Raw genomic sequence first — 18628 nt, 5'->3', positions numbered from 1 at the left:
AGTGCACCATGGTTTTCCCTTCCTATTCTTTCATTCCCACTATTAGGTTTTAAATTCACCAGTAGAAAATGAACCTGCAAAAATGCCAGCACCCCATACTTGACCCCAGTACGTGCAGAAGCCTCAGTCATCCTGCCTGTCTCGCCACCCAAGACCTTGCTGGGTGGCCTCGGGTGTGCTCTGTACCTTCTAGGACTTGGGAATAAAGAACTGGTTTATCTCAAAGTTCCAGCACAGCTGTTGCTGAGGAGCATCCTGCAATCACAGTAATGACAAGGGCTAGTCCACCCACAGCACTCGCCCCAGTTGGGATATGCCTTTGGAAGCTCTCCACAAGTAGCAGGGGTCCAGGTGAGCACCACATTCCTAGCTGACAGCATCGCTATTGATAGGGTGAGACCACCACAAGACAGTATTTTAATGTGCATGTTTAAATGTTTTAGAAATTTCAATGCTGATACAAAGCTTTCTCTTAAAAAAATTTAATTTTATTAAAATGAATATGTTGATTTAAAAAAAGAAAGGAAAAACAAAGAAAGTGATCCCAGATGGAGGGTCTGGACGCAGACAAAAACAAACAAAAATTAAAACTTATAAAAACAGAGATTAAATCTATGTTTCCCAGAGGTGGGGATGGGGAACTGAGGAAGTTGTCAAAAGGTACAGACTTCTAGTTTTAAGATAAATAAATACTAGGGATGTAATGATTATGACCTTAGTTAACATGATTACTATGTTAACACCGCCACTGCAAGACAACATGAAGCTGTGAAGAGAGTAGATCCTAGGACTTCTCATCACAAGTGAAAAATCTTCTTTTTTTAATTTTGCTTGTATTTTGTACGTATATGTGATGACGGATGCTAGCTAAATTTATTGTGGTGATGATTTCAAGATATCTGCAATTAAAATCATTATGCTGTATACCTTGAACTTACACAGTGCTGTATATCAATTACATCTCAATAAAACTGGAGGAAAAGGAATTTCGGTCAGCACCTTAACATCTTTATACAAATGAAACTCTAGATCCCAGTGACCTTAGAATCAAGATAAAACCATATATTCAAAGAATAAATAATTCCAGTCTTACAGAGAAGCTTATACAGAACAGAAAAGGAAGAAACATTTGTCACCTTATTTTGGGGGCTAACAAACCCATAATACCAAAACCTGACAACAAAAGTAACCAGAGAAAAGAAAAATACTTACTGTCCTAGTTGTTAATAAACAGTACTGTATTAGGAAAATTAATCCAGTAATAAATTTAAAAAACAGAAGGTAAACCTGACACAGGTGGGTTGATTCCATTAGCAGATAAAAGGAGAAACCAATAAAACATGATTATCTCAATAGATGAAAAAGGATTTCAGTAAAAAAAAAAACATATGTGATTAAAATAACTTACTACAATTTAAAATAGAATGCTCTAATGAAAGGCATCACAAAATAATAAAACAAATATAACATTTAATAATAAAGCATTAAAAGCAGCTACTTATAGGCTAAATGTACTATCATCACTTCAGTTCAACATTGTAGGAGATACCCTCCACATGGACAAGAAGGAAAGCTGAAAGAATCATTATTTTGAGGACATAATAGGACTGTCTACGTGGAATACCTAAAAGAAATCACATGGAGGTTTTAGAATGAAAACATAAATGTGCCAAATGTTTTGGATTACCAGTATAAAAGTTAAATGCAGTATTATACAGGAGGAACAATATCTTTAAATATAAGCTAAAAATGGCAATCACATAACTGTATTGTAAATTATATACATTATACAAACTCATAGCATAATACGTATTTAAAGAGAATAAAACTTTATTAGAAAACAGTGAAGAAAGTTTAAGTAAAAGAAGGAGCTTACTATGATTTTGATTGTAAGGTTTAATATTGAGAAGTTGTCAATTCTCCCAATATTGATCTGTAGATGGATACAATCATAATCAAAACTTCAAATATATATTTCTTAGAACTCAATAAGCTGATTCTAAAATTTATATGAAAGGACAAGGGTCAAGAAATAGCCAAGACTTTACTGAAAAATAAAGAGTAAGAGTTACCAACAGTACTAATACTATGTGGTCTTGTGGCAACAGAAAGCAGACAAACATTTTTAGAAGATATAATAAGAGTGTATTTTCTCCTCCTTGGGTGGTAAGGATTTCATAAATCAAATGTAAATGGCACAGACTATAATGGGAAATATTGATTACCTTGTCTGTATTAAATTTTGTAAATATTCATAAAAAAAGCACAACATCACAATATACAGAAGGGCAGAGATGTGATATAATGGATATTCTTATTGTACACAATTGTTTTTTTTTTAAACTTGTACAATCATACTGTAAGACAGTTTAGAAATCTTTACTGAAATTGAGCTTTAATGTACTATCAAAAATCCAGAAGCAGTAAAAATTTAAATCAGTTGAATAGTATTTAATATTAGCTCATTGAACATAGAACAGCAGTTCGAAAACTGGAAACCTTCAAATCCAAAACTGAGATGAAGCTCAGAGGCTTGACATTACAAGATGGCTTATAAAGTGAAAATGAGGAATTTATTTAACCTTTACAATGATTGGTTATTGCAATGGGTGTTTTCAGATGTCAGGGGATTGGTTAAAAGGAATTATCTCATACCATTTTAAGAAGATGATTTAAGCTTATTTCATGATTATCAGGGACATTTATAAGAAATAACCTGTAAGTAAACTTTGCTTCCAGGTTTAAATGGTTCTGTCTACATAGGAAAATTTCTGATTTGTTCTCCACTGTGTAGTTTAGGTAACAGCACCCTTTGGTAAATCCCGAGGAATAAACCTTCCTCTTAGGCACTAGAAGCCCTGTAATCATAGCTGCATAGGTCAGAAAAAGGGGGAAAAAATAGAATGGATGGAATAGTAGAATGGGTGATTACATCACAGTATAATCATACCACAGAATACTATGTAAAATACTAAATAAAAACTTAACATATCTTCTGTTTTATGAGTGCTCCCAAACACTCATGTCTTATGTTTATATTTGTAAGTCATTGTCTATTTGTAAAATCCATATTTTTTTCTTCCAGATATGTTCTATATCCAGTAAGTTTTCTGAGAACTTGAAAGCCCAAAGTTTCTTTACTTAGCACTCATGCATCTGAGCAATAGTGCAAAGTGCTTTACTTACAGCAATTTAGGGACTGCCTCATTTTATTCTTCCATTCAGAATTATAGTTGAGAACTGGATATTGATCTTACATTATTTCATGTGATCCATTTTTTTTTGTTTTTCTTTCTGGGAGACGTCATTGATATTCTTAAATTCCCCTAGCATGTGTCAAAGTGCAAGTTATTTCTTGTTTATCCTTTTTTGTGTTTTATGAGCCAGCCATTTCAGGAGAACTGTACTAGACCCATGTCTGAGCCCCGCACAGTGTCCCCTACTGCTGGCAGCACTGTGGTGTGTTGCCTCTTGGTGTCCTGGCAATAACTCAGCTTAGGGACCAGATCCATCCCTGCTTGCTGCTTTAGGGCAAGGACTTGTTCAGCCCACAAGAAGTCCTCAGGTTTCAGGAGTTAAACCCCAGAATACCACTCTTGGAGTCAGTGGATACATATCCCAACTTTTTGTCCTTAGGAAATTCAAGTCTGAAGCATGGTCCTAGAGGTCCTCAGGGTCCCCATCAAGAATGAGCCTCAGATGCTCAAAAACAAAGCTGTCTCTCCCTGCCCCATACATTCACTCTTCACTTTTGCATCCTGGGATCTCCTGTGCCCAAGTGGTCTCTAGTGGAACACAAACTAAATTTATATTAAACTCTGTTTTTCTGCACCTCTGAGAGTTATGCTTGGTATTATTCTTATATACACTCTCCTTTCCATTTTCATGATTCCTTTCAAGGGCTCCTGTTAGAGAGAAACTGGTCCTTCCAATTCTATCCTTCATCCTGATTATTTTTTCATATTCTACCTCTAACTAAGCTTTCTTAAAAATTTCTGAAATGGTCTCTCACCTCAATTTCCCACTCACTAATTTTCACTTTGCCTGTAGCTCATGAGAATTTTTAATTAAAACATGAACTTTGGAGAGCTGATGTAAGGTCTGATATAATGTAATTTGTATTGTTAACATTGTATGAAAACTAATCATTTGTCAAAGAGGAAAATGATGTGCCTTAATTTATTCTTTGTCAGATAGAAAATTATTGTATCTCAATTTCTTAGACAATTCAGAAATATTAGACATCCAGAATCACCATAAAGTTTTCTACATCTTCAATTATTATAGAGATTTCAGAATTTTTTCACATATTCCATTCTGTTCTTTAAACACTTGTATGTGTGTATCTATACATAAATAAGGGCATTTATTTATCGATTTTAGTAGTCCTGATTTAAACAAATTAATATTTTTTTGATCTTCGTAACACTCTTTTTTCTGGAGTACTAAAAAAAAGTCATTATAAACACTCTGTTTGAATTATTTCTTTTCACTGAGATCTCAACTAAAATTGTATTTGAGTGCTTGAAACTATGTATTTCAAATGACCCAAAACACTAAAGATTCTCTAGCTATTTCACATAGTCTATCACAACCTATTTTTAATTTTTCAAATTTTGTGCATTTTTGCACTGGTAATTTTAAAGAAGTATTTTGCAACATAATTATACAACTCTCGTTTAAAGCTTTGGGACAGAGTAGAAAAGTGTGGAACAATTGATGAGTAGGAAAAGAGAGAGAGAATCACATACTTTTGCCCTATGGCTTTTGAACAAACTTGCTTATCCATATTGTAAATCTGCTGCTTATTATATCAGTAGCCTTAGCCATAACCTCTGGACTTCTCTATTTGTCATCTGAATTATGAAGATAATAATACCTGCTTCACAGGGGTGGTAAGGAAAGAAATTATATTCTTCTTTATAAAATGAAGGGGAAACACGTATAAATAAATTCAAAACTATTTGAGTATTTTCCCTTTAGATGTTTATTTAAAGAGCAAGAAAATCTACAAAAAAAAACCTTGAAGTTTTTCTACAATAATTAACTTTGTTGTGTGCCTTATATATATGTACTTTGGCTATAAGCTTTTTTTCAAAAGTTAAGTTACTATGTTTAGTGCAGCATTTACCTTAATTTTTAAAGCTTTTATACTAAATTATTCATATGTTAATCCCAGTTTACTGACCTTTGTGTGTGATAAAACAAACCACACATATCATATATATGTTTGGGAATTTTAATTTTAGAGTGAATTATTATGCAGTGCAATATATTTCAGGTTTTTTTTTTCAATTCAAAGATATATTTTCTTGGTCATCATAACTGCTCAACTTTAAATATTTAAGTCTATATTATATATATATATATATATATATATATATATATATGTTGGCTAAAAGTGGCAATATTTTGATTGGTTATCTTGATTATAGAGGGAATGATTAAACATAAAATTGGCTTTCAACTGCAGTGTCAAATCAATGTATTATCCAAAAGTTGGACCTTGAATCAGTAATTACACTTAATTCGATTTTGTAATTCACCACTGCACACTGCACGTTGTAGGAACTAAATACGCATCATTTGAATAAACAAATTTATGGAAGCTGATAAGGAATGGCAGGGCTGTGTGGTTTTTGTCAACTAGGAGCTCAAAAAACAAAAGTTCCTTTTTGATTGATGCAAATGTCTAATTGAAGTAGCTATTTCCATTTATGTGGTACTAATCCCACGATTTAGAGCTAGAGAGCAAACTCTTCAATTGCACTTCTCCGTTACCTTATTTTACCGCATTTCTGAATCAGAGGCCACACTACAATCTACTTCCACCCAATGCAATTTGGTGAAATGGCTCAGCACCATGGATTTAGATATCTTCATTCTCTACTACAATCTTTCAAGGACATGTTAAAACCTGACACAAATCCCTGGTGAAATTCTCACAACTCTACTATGTATAATGGCAATAAAAATCAAGATCTAAAAGATAATAGCACATATTTACAGCTGCATTTACAACGTTCTATAAAGAGCATCTTGACATTGAACATTCCCAGCAAATCTTGCATGGGATGAACAAAGTATGCCACTTTCTACTCCAAATCACTTTGCAGTGCCTCCATTTTTGAAATCTTGGTCATAAGGGCATCTTTATAATTCATATGCTCAAGACCTTTGGCTTAGCATTCATTTGTAAAACGAGATTCTACTTAGATTTGGGCTAGTTTTATACTTGGTGATATGAAGGCCAACTTTATACCACTGCAAAAGAAGAGATCAGATGGGATTTGAACTAAGATATCCAAGATGCCCTCATTTTCAACCTTTGCTTTTATTCCTACAGATCTCACCATTCCATTAATTTAAATTCTTCATTCTGGTTTAAGCGAAGTTGAAAGCATAAGTTTCGCTAAAGGGGAACTGCCCTTAGTTTGGTATAGATTCACTTACAGGGTATGTTAAAAAGGACAAAATATGAATACAATGAAAACAATCACTTTGTTACTGCAAATTCTCTATGCAATTCAGGGAAATGCTTGAAAGAGAAGGATTCCCAAGGCAATTTCTATTGCAAACCTGCAACAATAATCTTTCTCCTATATTTTTAAGTTAAAAAATGAGTTTCAACTAAAAATAAGTTCTACACAGGCATTTTCCCCTAGTTTGAAAAATGTACTTAATTATCTTTAGGATATTTCCTTTCAAATCTGCCTCCTGAGGTTCATCCACTCATTCTATACTTGTCACAGAAAGGTCAGGTCTCCCTAGTGTTTGTGGATACTTGGTTCCACTTAAAAAGTATAAAAGTCAAAGAGAAGGAATGGAAATATTACTTCTTTCTTACAAGATAGCTATTCCATTTTTATGCTTTAAAAGATGCATGTATCTCAAAATTAAGTACAGATGATTTCCACTTATTCAGTGCTCAAAATTGGAATATATATTTTCAAGTTACAGAAATGAAATTATGTGTTATTATTAAACAATTAACAAAAGCATTTTACCGACTGTGAAAAATGAATTCAGGGTCAATCTCCCAAAAACCACTAAACTGAGAAATAACAAAACATTACCTAATAAAATATATCATTACCCATGTCATACAATTACAATTCTATGTCACATTCTTAGAGAAAATATTTTGTAAATTAGCATATGACCAGAATTATTTTTAAACATAAAGAACTAAAATATACTAAGATCAGCAAATTATAAATAAAAGTTGTCAATACCTAGGAAACCTTCCTTAACACGTACATCAGTCAGCTTTATCGGCTGCTGGTTGCAGATGTTAGAAATGGACTCTGGCCACATGCACAGAAAATTAATTTGGAAAAAAAATGAAGTAGTTCATAGAATGAGAAGGCTGGGAGAAACAGATTCTAAAATCTCCCTGGAATCAGGAGCATCAAGAGACTAGATGCTCAGAAGTTCAGCACCAGTATGGTTAGAATATTTTTACTGTCACTGGCACTAGTGAGCATTAGCTATTGTCACTCCTGTCTTCAAGTCCAACAGAGCTGCCAGAAGAAACCCACTGGTATGGCCTCTTTGTGTCCCATCTTTGGGTTGCAGCATCAGAGTTTTAGTGGCTCTGGCACAACTGCCCTCGTTGAAAAGAGGTGCATGCTTGGCTGTGAAGATTTCTGCAATCCTGTTGCCAGCCAAATCTTAGAGTGTGGCTTTTTCTAACCAAATAGTCCTCCCAAGATGTCAAATGATGTCCTCTCTAGAACAGTATTTTTGTTTCTATTTTCCACAGCACACAACAGAGTGGTGGATTTAACTAATTACTAATAATTAGTTAATAATACTAAATGTAATACTAAATTTTTTGGTGAAGTTAATGGCCAGATTAACTTCAGGATGACTGTGGGACCATTGCTTCACGATGTCCTCAAGTTTGTAATTGAGTTATTTGCTTTTAGTATAGAAAACAAAAAAGGTGCATGGAGGAAGTTGTCTGACATACATATGCCATTTTGCTGGTTAGTCACAGCAATTGTCTGTACCATCTTCCTGTCCGGACAGACCTTCTGGACTGTACAGGGTGTCTAAGCAGTTCTGTGACTGCATGAGGAAGAGGAAAGGCTGCCAGGTACCTTAGCATCTATCGTTTTCTCTATATCAGAGTGTCTTCTAATCATCTGATTTACTTCTGGAGTTCCATAACACTCCACTTTTTTCTAATTTTTATATTCTAGATGTAAGGAAGAGAAATAACATAGACAAGAGACGTAAACCATCTTATGTCACAAAACCATTTGATATTGGAATCAAACTATTTTTATAGATTTTTCCTAATTTATTCTAAAGAAAGTTATCTTCATGAATTCTCCATGAAGAATATTCTCTCCCATGTTCTAATACTTCATAAAACTGTCTAAGATTTTTTTCACTTTCAATGAAATCATAGAAATAATGAATTCACAATTTTCAGCCTCTTGAACTTATCTGCAAAGTTCATCTATTATAATTATTACTGGTGTCAAATAGAACATTGAGAATGACAGTAACTGTTTAAAGAACGAACCTCATCATCCATTAGTATCCAAATAACCATTAGCAGAAAGTAATACTCTAAACAATACTTGTTTTCTATTTTTCACCAAATAGGTTAAATTTTTATAAGAACAATGTCTCATACCACTGCAGAAATAAGCCCCTGCAGCTGAAGGGTTGGAGTGCACTTGCAACTTCAAATAAAAATCTATTGACTTAGCTAACCTTTCAAGGACAAAAACTTTTCTAATGACCTCTGCAAAAATTTTTTTCTTTTCAAATCTTTAGGAAAAGTATCAGAGTTTAGGAAAAACTTTTCTCTCACAACTTGGAGCTATATATCATTTTGATTCAGAAGCAGAGCAGATTCTTTTACACTACAAAAGTAAATTCAGATGCCTTGAAGATTAGACCAAAATTTCTGCCAGTTCAAAGCTCACCCTCACATGACCAGTGACAACTTCAGTCAATGGAGGAATAGCAAAATGTCTTGAACCCTTCAATACCCAGCAGCCCTCTGTTAGGAATGGGAAATGATTTCAACACTAACCTGAACTTCCAGTGAAATCATTTCATCCGTGAAATGCTGTTGTGAGCATGAGAAGATCTTTATTGATTTTACAAACGTCGATTTCTATGCTTCGCTCCAAAGGGAGAGGCTTGAGAGCCCACCGCCTCCTCTGCGCGCAGACTGGGGTGGCGCCACCACACTCCCCGCCCAAGGACACCCACCACACAGATGCAGACGCGCGAAGCATCTTTGGACTCACTTCTAACATGTATTCACACACGTGACGCTTGCTCCTCAAGTGTGAGGCCAGAGTGGTCCTTTAAAACCTGTCCAATCATCTCATTCCTCTGACGGACTTCAACAGCTAGAACCTCCTTTCTCACAGAATAAAGGCCGACGTGCTCACAATGGGGTCGACTGCCCACGTGAGCTGCCCTCATGGTTCTCCTGGTACCTCTGAGACCTCATCACTGCTATTTCTGCCCCCTCCCCCAGCCACTTCACTGCAGCCATATGAACATTTTTGCCCTCCTCGAACATCCGGACAAAACCCTGGCTGTGGATCCGGCTGCCTGTGGCTCCAGATGCCCCACGGCCACGCCCTCACCGTCCGCAAGCAGCACCTCACGGTCACCTGCCCTGACCACGTCTCTGCAAGTGCAGCCTCTCACCCACCCCCAGGATGCCACCGTCTCCTTGCTCTCAGCAGTTAGTGTCCGCTGAAATTTACTGTCTTTTAACATACTACACATTGTAATTAAATGAACTGAAATTTAATTCAGCTTAGTATGTTTGTTATAAAAACAAAGCTACTCACAGTTCTAGTATTCAGTGTTCATCCGGTCGCCAAGATCAAGAACTGGCCTCATATTTCATGCGTGTCACTTCCGCAGTCACAGCGCATGTAGACACCCAGAAGAAATCCTGCCCATGGGAAAAGGAGACATGGACGTGGATGAATGCAGCCGCGCCCTTCACAAAACACTGAAAAACCTAAAACAAGTGGGTGTGTGAATGAAGTGTGACATAAAATAACACAAGGTTTTATGGCAAAGTGAATGAAATAACATGGCATGCAAAACAGGATAGTTCTCAATAATATAACTTCTATCCGCCTAAAAAAATAAGAGAAATTTGGTTGATCAGTTTACAAAATTTTCCTTAACTGCCATTTTCACTTGGAAAAAAATACTTAAAATATATGTGAATACCCTTAGGGTTACAAACTGGTACAAAAAAAAAGGACTTTCAACAATTCTAAGACAAACATATTTTGTTAAGAGAGAGCTATTTAATTTATTCAGAGCAATAGGTTATCTTACATAAGCTCTAGCTGCTCAATTCCTCTCTGAACTCCAAATCAAAGTCTGTCTTTAACAAGGGTAGTGACACAAGCCACAAGCTGTCATGGCATCTGGACACAGTAAATTTATTATTGTTTTAAGGGCACAGAGCGATTTTGAAGCATTCTCATGGGCTTGAAGGTCCACAAGTTACACTGAACCATCACTGAATACAGTATCTCCAGTTACTGAGTTATCCATGTGACTTTCAAAATATATGCAAGTGTGCGTGTGTGTGTTTGGTAATTTGGTATCTGCGGTTTTCTTTGTTTGAAGGCAATACTGTCTGAGCATAAGTCCCCACAAATACGGGCAGCTACACTCTGTAGAGATAATTATAAAAAGAAATCAGTAGAATGAAGAAGAGACTCTTCTCCAAAAACTTTTTTCCATTCCTTTCAATAAAAAGGAGGGTGTACACCAAAAACAAATGAACAGTTAATGAGAGTCAGGACATTTTTTCATCCTATTCCTAACTGTAAGCACACACTTAACATTCAATTCCTGTTTTTTGTTTAGTCATGTGTGATTCCACAGAGAATCTAGAAGTGGCTAAATGGCAGGAATCAAGTGGTGTCACTGCCTTCTTTGAAAAGAGCAATTTTTATAGTAAAATTTGATGGGATAGAGGAAGTTGGTGGTAATAAATTATTCAATGTAACAATAGTCTTAAGCATCCATAAATTATCTTTCAAAATAGTGGCCCATGGCTGAGCTGCCATGAATATCAGAATATGGTTGGCTTTATGCTTGGGGTTGAGATTATCCTGCTGGTAAAGTTAAATAACAATTATGCCACTTTTCTTAATGCCATATATTTCTCACTTTTAATCTATCATTAAACCAGCCTACCGAGTTGAGACCACACATTCAATGAAGTAATTAAACTAATACATCTTTTAGTACCCTGTGTTGTTAGTCAATATAAAATTACTTTACATGAAGTCATTGGTGGAATATGGCTTCAGGCAAATTACAAGGTACCTATAACAAATCAGATATCTGAGAGCAATACTTTAATTTGTCCTAAAATTCCACTTCGAAATTTCCAATTAACTCTTCTGTTTGACCCCTACCTCAAGAGGTGCAAGTAGAAAAGCCTTGGAGGTAATGGTTAATTGGATACATGCTTCTACTTTTATAACTAATTCTTTGGAAGGAAGTAGACATCTATATATAACTAAGGTAGTTTAGTCTAATTCCTATGTTTCACATTGTAAATCATTGACCTTTTTTTCTTTAACTGATTTTTAGAAATCAAGTCATTTTTATTAGGAACATTATTAATGTTTGTCTCCCCATTTACAAAATGAATTCCTTCTCAAATGGCAGAGGAGGCTAAAATGTCAACTTCGTTGTTAATTTATCTCAGGCTTTTCTCCTGCTGTTTTTAGAAAAATGGTAGAATGAATAAAAGTGCTGTTTATACAATTATTAATTGGTATATTGGTGTCATTCTGCCAAATAATCTGGTTGAATATTTTACAGAAATGATGGCATAATAAATGTGAGCCTTGATACAGCTTCTGTTTCAAACACATTTATTTTAGTCAAAATAATTAAAAACATATATATATCAGATTCAGAAATGATATTTTTGTAGGTTAGTGAAAGAAAGAGTACATAAAATGGTGATTGAGACTGAGCATTAAGTCTACTGTGCAATAAAGCAGAAAAGGATCTTAGTGGTTTGACCCCAGAAGGTTTAAGAGGATAGAGGCGGAGAAGTGATAGTTGCAAGTGTGAAGCTGGGACGTGTCTGCAGCAGAAAGTGCCAGTTTTTGGTAATTAGCCTGATAATACAGAGATAAACAATAATGATCAGCTGTTACAGAAATTCTCAAGATAACTGTCCTTGAGAAAGGCACCCCCATAATCCCCATATAAGAAGGTGTGAACACAAGACAAAATGAGAAAAACAAAAGTGAAACCAAAAAAGTAAATACCTCCTATTTAAAATGAGTACATAAAAACACAGAGGAAGAAAAGATGAAAGCTAATTGTATTAAACAAGCAATAAAGTCAGAATGAAGTACTACCATGAGTGCTCTCAGAATTGTAAAGAACGTTCTAGTATTTTAAATTTATCTTCAAAGAAATAAATGAAAAAAATCACATCCCTAAAAAACAAGAAATGATGAAATAAGAGCATGATCAAATGAAGCACATTAGAATGTGAAAATGAACCAATTAAATTTTTTCCATATGAAAAATGCAAAGAAGGAATAGACTCCAGGCAGTATTAAAAAAATGATAAATTATAAGATTATATTGAAAGAAATCATATAGAATTAAGCATCAAAAAATAAAAAAACAAGATTTAAAAATGTTAGAAAGGTAAGAGGAAGAAGGATAAATTCAGAAGCTGATATTCTTCTGAAAAGTCTGAGGACAAAATGGTAGGAATAGTGAAGAAGTGATATTCATAGTTAAAACTCAGTATTTCCAACATGAGCATTTTTCTGAAAAAGGCATGATGCTGAAATCAGTAGGGAAAAATTACGCAGAGGCAGTCACATGTTAAGAAACTGAACACCAGGAATAAATAAGTATTTTTAAACACGTATCAGAATAAAAATATTTATCAACTAATGTAGTGATAATTAGGCTTACAACAATGTTTTTGCTGCAGCAGCAACTAATCCTCGAAAAAAATGGATACATATATCAAAATAACGAGAAAAATCCACTTTAGTGTGGAAATGGTTCCCTTGTTAACCTGTCATTGAGGAGATACAAGCTTCTACATGCTTCCACAACAAAGTAACTAGGGCAGAATTTACACCCTTACCCCCTCACTTTGAACCACTAAAAATCCAGATTTTCTATATGAACTACTAAAAATAATTAGCAGGCCCAAAGTGGAATTACTTGGGTTAAGCCCAGGTTACCAAGCCAAAATTGAATACCAAGAAAAATTGACCTTCCCTGAGTGTAACTTTAACTGTTCAGTCTTGGATCTTTTGGTCAGCACCAGAGAGATGATCTGCCACAGAGGTCCTTTCATCCCAAAACGGAAGATGAGGTGATCCCCCCAACAGATCCTTTTGTCCCCCAAAGGAACATGCCCTCACTCAAAACGATCATTTTTTTGTTTATGACTTTCTTGTTTTGCCTTTAAAAATCTTTCCTCTTCTGTAGCCCTTTGGAGCTCCTTTCTATTGCTAAATGGGATGCTGCCTGATTAACAGACTGTTCAATAAAGCCAGTTAGATCTTAAAAATGTAATCAGTTAAATTTTTGTTACTTAACAAAACCAATGACTTTCAAGAAATTAAACATCAGACAAAAATATAATGATCCCTCACAGAAGGGAAACAAACAGGTGACTCCTACAACTGCTTTAGCTTGTTGTTTACAGACATTGGAGGTCATGAGGTAGACTTCCAGGCTGTCTGACACAGAACTGAGTATGTAGGAAAGGCAAGGTGGCTTAAGTGTGCAGGCCCAAGTACTAGAAAAAGGAAGGCACACAAAGAACCCTGGAAATCTGTGGAGGGTGTCCTTCAAGTACACAGTCATGTATTGATCGGCACAGGTATGTGAGGAAACTAACAGAGGTTAGCAAATAAACCATCTGAAAAGATTAGGGGCATCTGTGTCTGAAACTCAAGCAAGGCTTGGACTACTGCCTATTTCCACCAGCCACAATGTAAACCCACAAAATGAATGGGACATTAAATAGAGTACCAAGAAGATATTTCCTCAGTCATGGGGGGAAAACACTCTACACTAAATACTGCTTTGATATGATCTAAGAATGCTTACAGGAAAGACCAGAAAAATTAATTTTTTTCTAAGTAAATTAACAAAGCTCAAGAATCTCTATCAGAATACAAAATATCCAGGAAACACAATGTAAAATTTGCACTATCTGGCACCTAACCAAGAACTATGAATTAGGAAAAAGAAACAGGAAATTATAGCTCATGGTCAGGAGAAAAATCAATCAAAATTGACTCAGAAATGGCCCAAATGATTGAATACTAGAGAAGGACTTTAAAGCTAGATTAAAACTCTATCACATAGTCCATCAAGATGCTATATGAAAGTTTGAAAATACTACCTAGAGATACAAAAGGAGTAAGAAAGGACCCAAATTGAACTTTTACCCATAAACAATACAATGTCTGAGATGAAAAATACCCTAAAAATGATGCATTTTAGATGAAAGTCTCAGAAACAAAGCTTAGTAAACTTAAAGGCATTACAAAGGAAGCGAACCAAAAGTGAATCAGAGAGAAAAAACAGTGAATGAGAGAAAAATGCACATAGCATCAGTGAAGCGTGGGACAACTTCAAGTGGCCAAGGGGGGGTAACTGGAGTTCAACAGGGAGGAGGGCGGCAAAGAACAGTCACAAACATGATGGCCAGAACCTTCCAGTGCACGTAAGACAGTAGTCTAATCACTCTGAAGTACTAGTACCTTATAATATTTTACTGAGAAAGAAAATCTTTTAGAAAAGGACAGTGAAATCAAGACTTTATTCAGACATATAGGAGCTAAGAGAATTCATTGCAAACTGACCTTATTTGAAAAAAAAATATTAAAGGAAGTCCTTCGAGCAGAAGGAAAATGATACTGTATGGAAACCTGGATCAAGACACAGAAACAAAGAGCACCAACACTAGCAAGTTCATGAGTAAATATAAAGAGTTTTTATTATTATTTAAATAATTGGATTTTAATTCACTGTTTACACACAGGAAAAAAAAAAGGCAATGTATTGTAGAGTTCATAACATCTGTTGAAGTAAAATGTGTGACTGCTATAATATAAAGGCTGGAAAGGATAAACAGAAGTGTATTCTTGGGAGCATATTATACTATATGTGAAGTGGTGCACTATCGTTGTAACTACACTGTGAGGGGTTAAGATGTACACTATAAACAGTATACATATACAAAAATAGCACCAAAAAAGAGAGTGATGGTTAATAAATAAACACAGGAAATAAAACAGAATCATAAAAAATTACAAATCAATTCAAATGGAAGAAGAAAAATAGATAATAGAATCAAGGATAGGACAGAGAGAAAACAAATGACAAATATGGTAGATTTAAACACAAACATATCAATAATAACACTACCTGTAAATGGTCTAACCATCTCAATTAAAATGCAAACACTGTCATATTGAAATTAAAAGTAAGCACTAACTATATGCCACCTACAAGGAATCTACTCTAATTATTAAGACACAAATACATTAAAGTATGAATATGTAAACAGGTAAATCATGCTAACACTAATGAAAATAAAATTTAGGTTGGTTCTATTAATAATAAAGTAGATTTCAGAACAATGACAATAAAGAAAAAGAGGATAATGAAAATGTAGTTAATTCATCAAGAGAACATAAACACCAACCACTCAGATACTAAGTAACAGAAATTTAAAATACATGAAGCAAACCCTGATAAAACTGAAAAGAGAAATACCCCTCTCAAAATAAGTGACAGAACATGTAGACAGAGATCAATATGGATATAAAATACTTGAAAAATACTATCAATACTTCCTAAGTAACATTTTACAGAACACATCGCTCAACAAGCTGGATGCACATTCTCAAGCGCATAAAGAGCAATTGCGAAGACAGAGTGTATTCTGCGCCCTAAATATCAATATTTTTAAAAGGACATAATTCTTACAAAATAGGTTATCTGGGTATCATTGAGTAAAATTATAAATCAATAACATAAAGATACTTGGATAATCAGCAAATATTTGGAAACTGGTAACACTTAACTTGAGATTGAGTGAACTTGAGGTTATTCATTATAAATTCAAAGAGAGGATATTTAGCATGATTTTTTCATTTTTCTCTAACCAGACTGAGCTAGAGAAATGGATTTTAACTGTGGTGGTATTTTACCCAGGCAACTCACAGGAAGAGAGAAGATTGTTGAGGGAAGAGAATTCTTACAAAGGTGAACTTTGGAATTGAATAATGTGAAAAAAGGAAAGATAGGACATAAAGGAAAAGAGGTAAAGGGCTGTTCAGTGAGGAAAATGAATCCCTGCTGTAAGGGTTGGGAATGGGAAGATGGAAAGACATGGTCCGGTGTGATGCTTGACATTTATATTATGGGGTATTTGCAGTTATTGCTACTGTCAACTGTTCAAACTAAAAAACTTTCAGATTAATAAAAATTATTTAGAAGGAGGAAAGATGGAAATCTAGAGAATAATATTAAAAATTCAGACACCATAAAAATATGGAAAACAATACAGGTTGGAAGAACATGTCTGCAATACAAGTAACTGATAAAGAAACATAAACCAGTATACAAGAATTTTAAAAAGGATATAAGTAAAGCAAACATAACCATAGAAATGTGAGCAAATAATATGAAGAAGTCACTCAAAGCAATAAATCTGAATGGTCATAGCACATAAATGATGCTTAACATCATTAACGATCAGAACAACACACATTTAAAAAAATGAAAGCCATTGAGTTTGCAATTATTTTAAAAGGTAATTCATTCCAATATGTGGAGGTGAGAATTCTCACACTGGTTGGAATATAAACTGGCCCATCAATCACTTTGGGAGCAATTTGGCAATATCTAGAAAAGCTGCAAATTCACATTATATTGCAGCAATTCCAATTTGGGATAGACACTCAGATGTGCACATGAGGAGAAATGTACAATAATATTCATTGTAATGTTAGTGACAATGTTGTAGAGACCATAATACCCACAGATGAGGAAAAATTAAATAAGTGGAGGCACTGTTATATCATGGATGGGATAGGCTAAAATAAAGCATTGCCGTTGAACTAAACCTATAAATGCCAACATTAGTAACTCTCAAAGAAAGCAATATGCAAAATATATAGGTTAAGTACAATGTTGTTTATATAAAAATTCATAACAATATATACAGCATCAGTGTTTATGGATATGTATACACATAGGCCTACAAAATTCCATGCACCAAATGCAGACTTCCCCTGGGAATAAATACAGTGGAATTGCAAAGTACATGGGAAGGGAGGATTGAGTTTATCTGTACTGTTTATTTTGAAAAAGTTTTAAAGAAATATTGAATATGATCAGATTTCTTATACCTGGTGAATGGTTATAGAGAGGGGTTAACCCATATCCCCATTTAGTTTTTTGAACTGTATCATCATGAAAAGACAGAATGTATGAAATACTGGTGTATCATATCATCTGAATGTAAATAGAGAATAGGTAATATTTAAGGAGCACTGTGTCATCTAGATGAGCCATTTTTACCTAATGACATCTATATTATTAACTCCTTTAGGAAATACTTATATTGGTTGGAGATTGTACTCTCATAAATACAATGTGAAATTTGACTTTTCAGTGGGTATAAGCATAACACAATACCTAGTCACAGTTTTCTGTTCTCTATAATATTTATTGAAATTCAATTATAAATAAGACTATTTATCCCCAATAATTATAAAACACTATTCTGAAATATCATGAATGTAACAATTCATATAAGAAAGTAGAACTGGTGTTTTATAGCAAATGTTCCTATAACTACTTCTTGGACTTTATTCATATAACCAAAGTATCCCTCTTTGATATTTTTCAAATTCAAAACATGCATTTATCTTAAAGTTTGGACTTACGAAGTATACAATGGGGCTATTGAAAGATAAGTAGATCCTTAAAAGAGTAAGTGATTCATTAGTGTATCTGCAGAGATTCTGCCCATGTTATAGTTGTAATAAACTATTTACAACTGACTTATAAAACCATTTCATAAATAAAGGGAAGATGTTATCTACCTTGTCTTATGAAATCTGATACATATCAAAAAGTTGATAAAATTTTAGTATTTAAAGGACAGTCATAGGAAAAACAAAAGTTTTTAACAGGCTAACATTTCCTTATTATTTTTCCTACAGTTTTGCTTCTTGAGATTATTTTTACTCTTGGTTAATGTTTTAGAGATTCAAAAGAGCTTTCAAATTTTTTGGTAAAAATGCTTCTCATTTCAGCAATATATGGAATTTTTCTCAAAAGCCTCCACGCACACGGTTACACAAAGAGCTGCTGTCTCATGGAAATGTTAATAGCTGTCAGCATCAGTGGTGAAGTATCTTTCACACATTATTCATTGGTAAAATTCTAAACTCTAACTTTCTTTTGTTAAGTAATCAGAGCGACATTCATGAATGACTGGAAATATTTGAAGTGGTATCTTCTATATTTGAAAATTAGCTTTTTGTGTTGATAATATAAGCTTAGTGACGCCAGACTGCTTTAATCA

At 34.3% G+C, this 18628-nt stretch overlaps 1 long non-coding RNA gene across 1 annotated transcript in view; it reads right to left on the bottom strand.

Moving 5' to 3' along the window:
- The window catches only part of LOC130684411 (uncharacterized), a 206912-nt gene that overhangs the window by 154434 nt on the left and 33850 nt on the right, over positions 1–18628 (bottom strand). The window contains exon 2 of the long non-coding RNA XR_008998676.1: positions 9834–9940. This is a non-coding gene — a long non-coding RNA (uncharacterized LOC130684411). The remainder of the gene's footprint in view (positions 1–9833; positions 9941–18628) is intronic.

Source organism: Manis pentadactyla, chromosome 7, assembly GCF_030020395.1.
Source record: "Manis pentadactyla isolate mManPen7 chromosome 7, mManPen7.hap1, whole genome shotgun sequence".
NCBI lineage: Eukaryota > Metazoa > Chordata > Mammalia > Pholidota > Manidae > Manis > Manis pentadactyla.
Note: the sequence above shows the minus strand (reverse complement) of the source record. Positions and strands in the feature narration are given on the sequence as shown.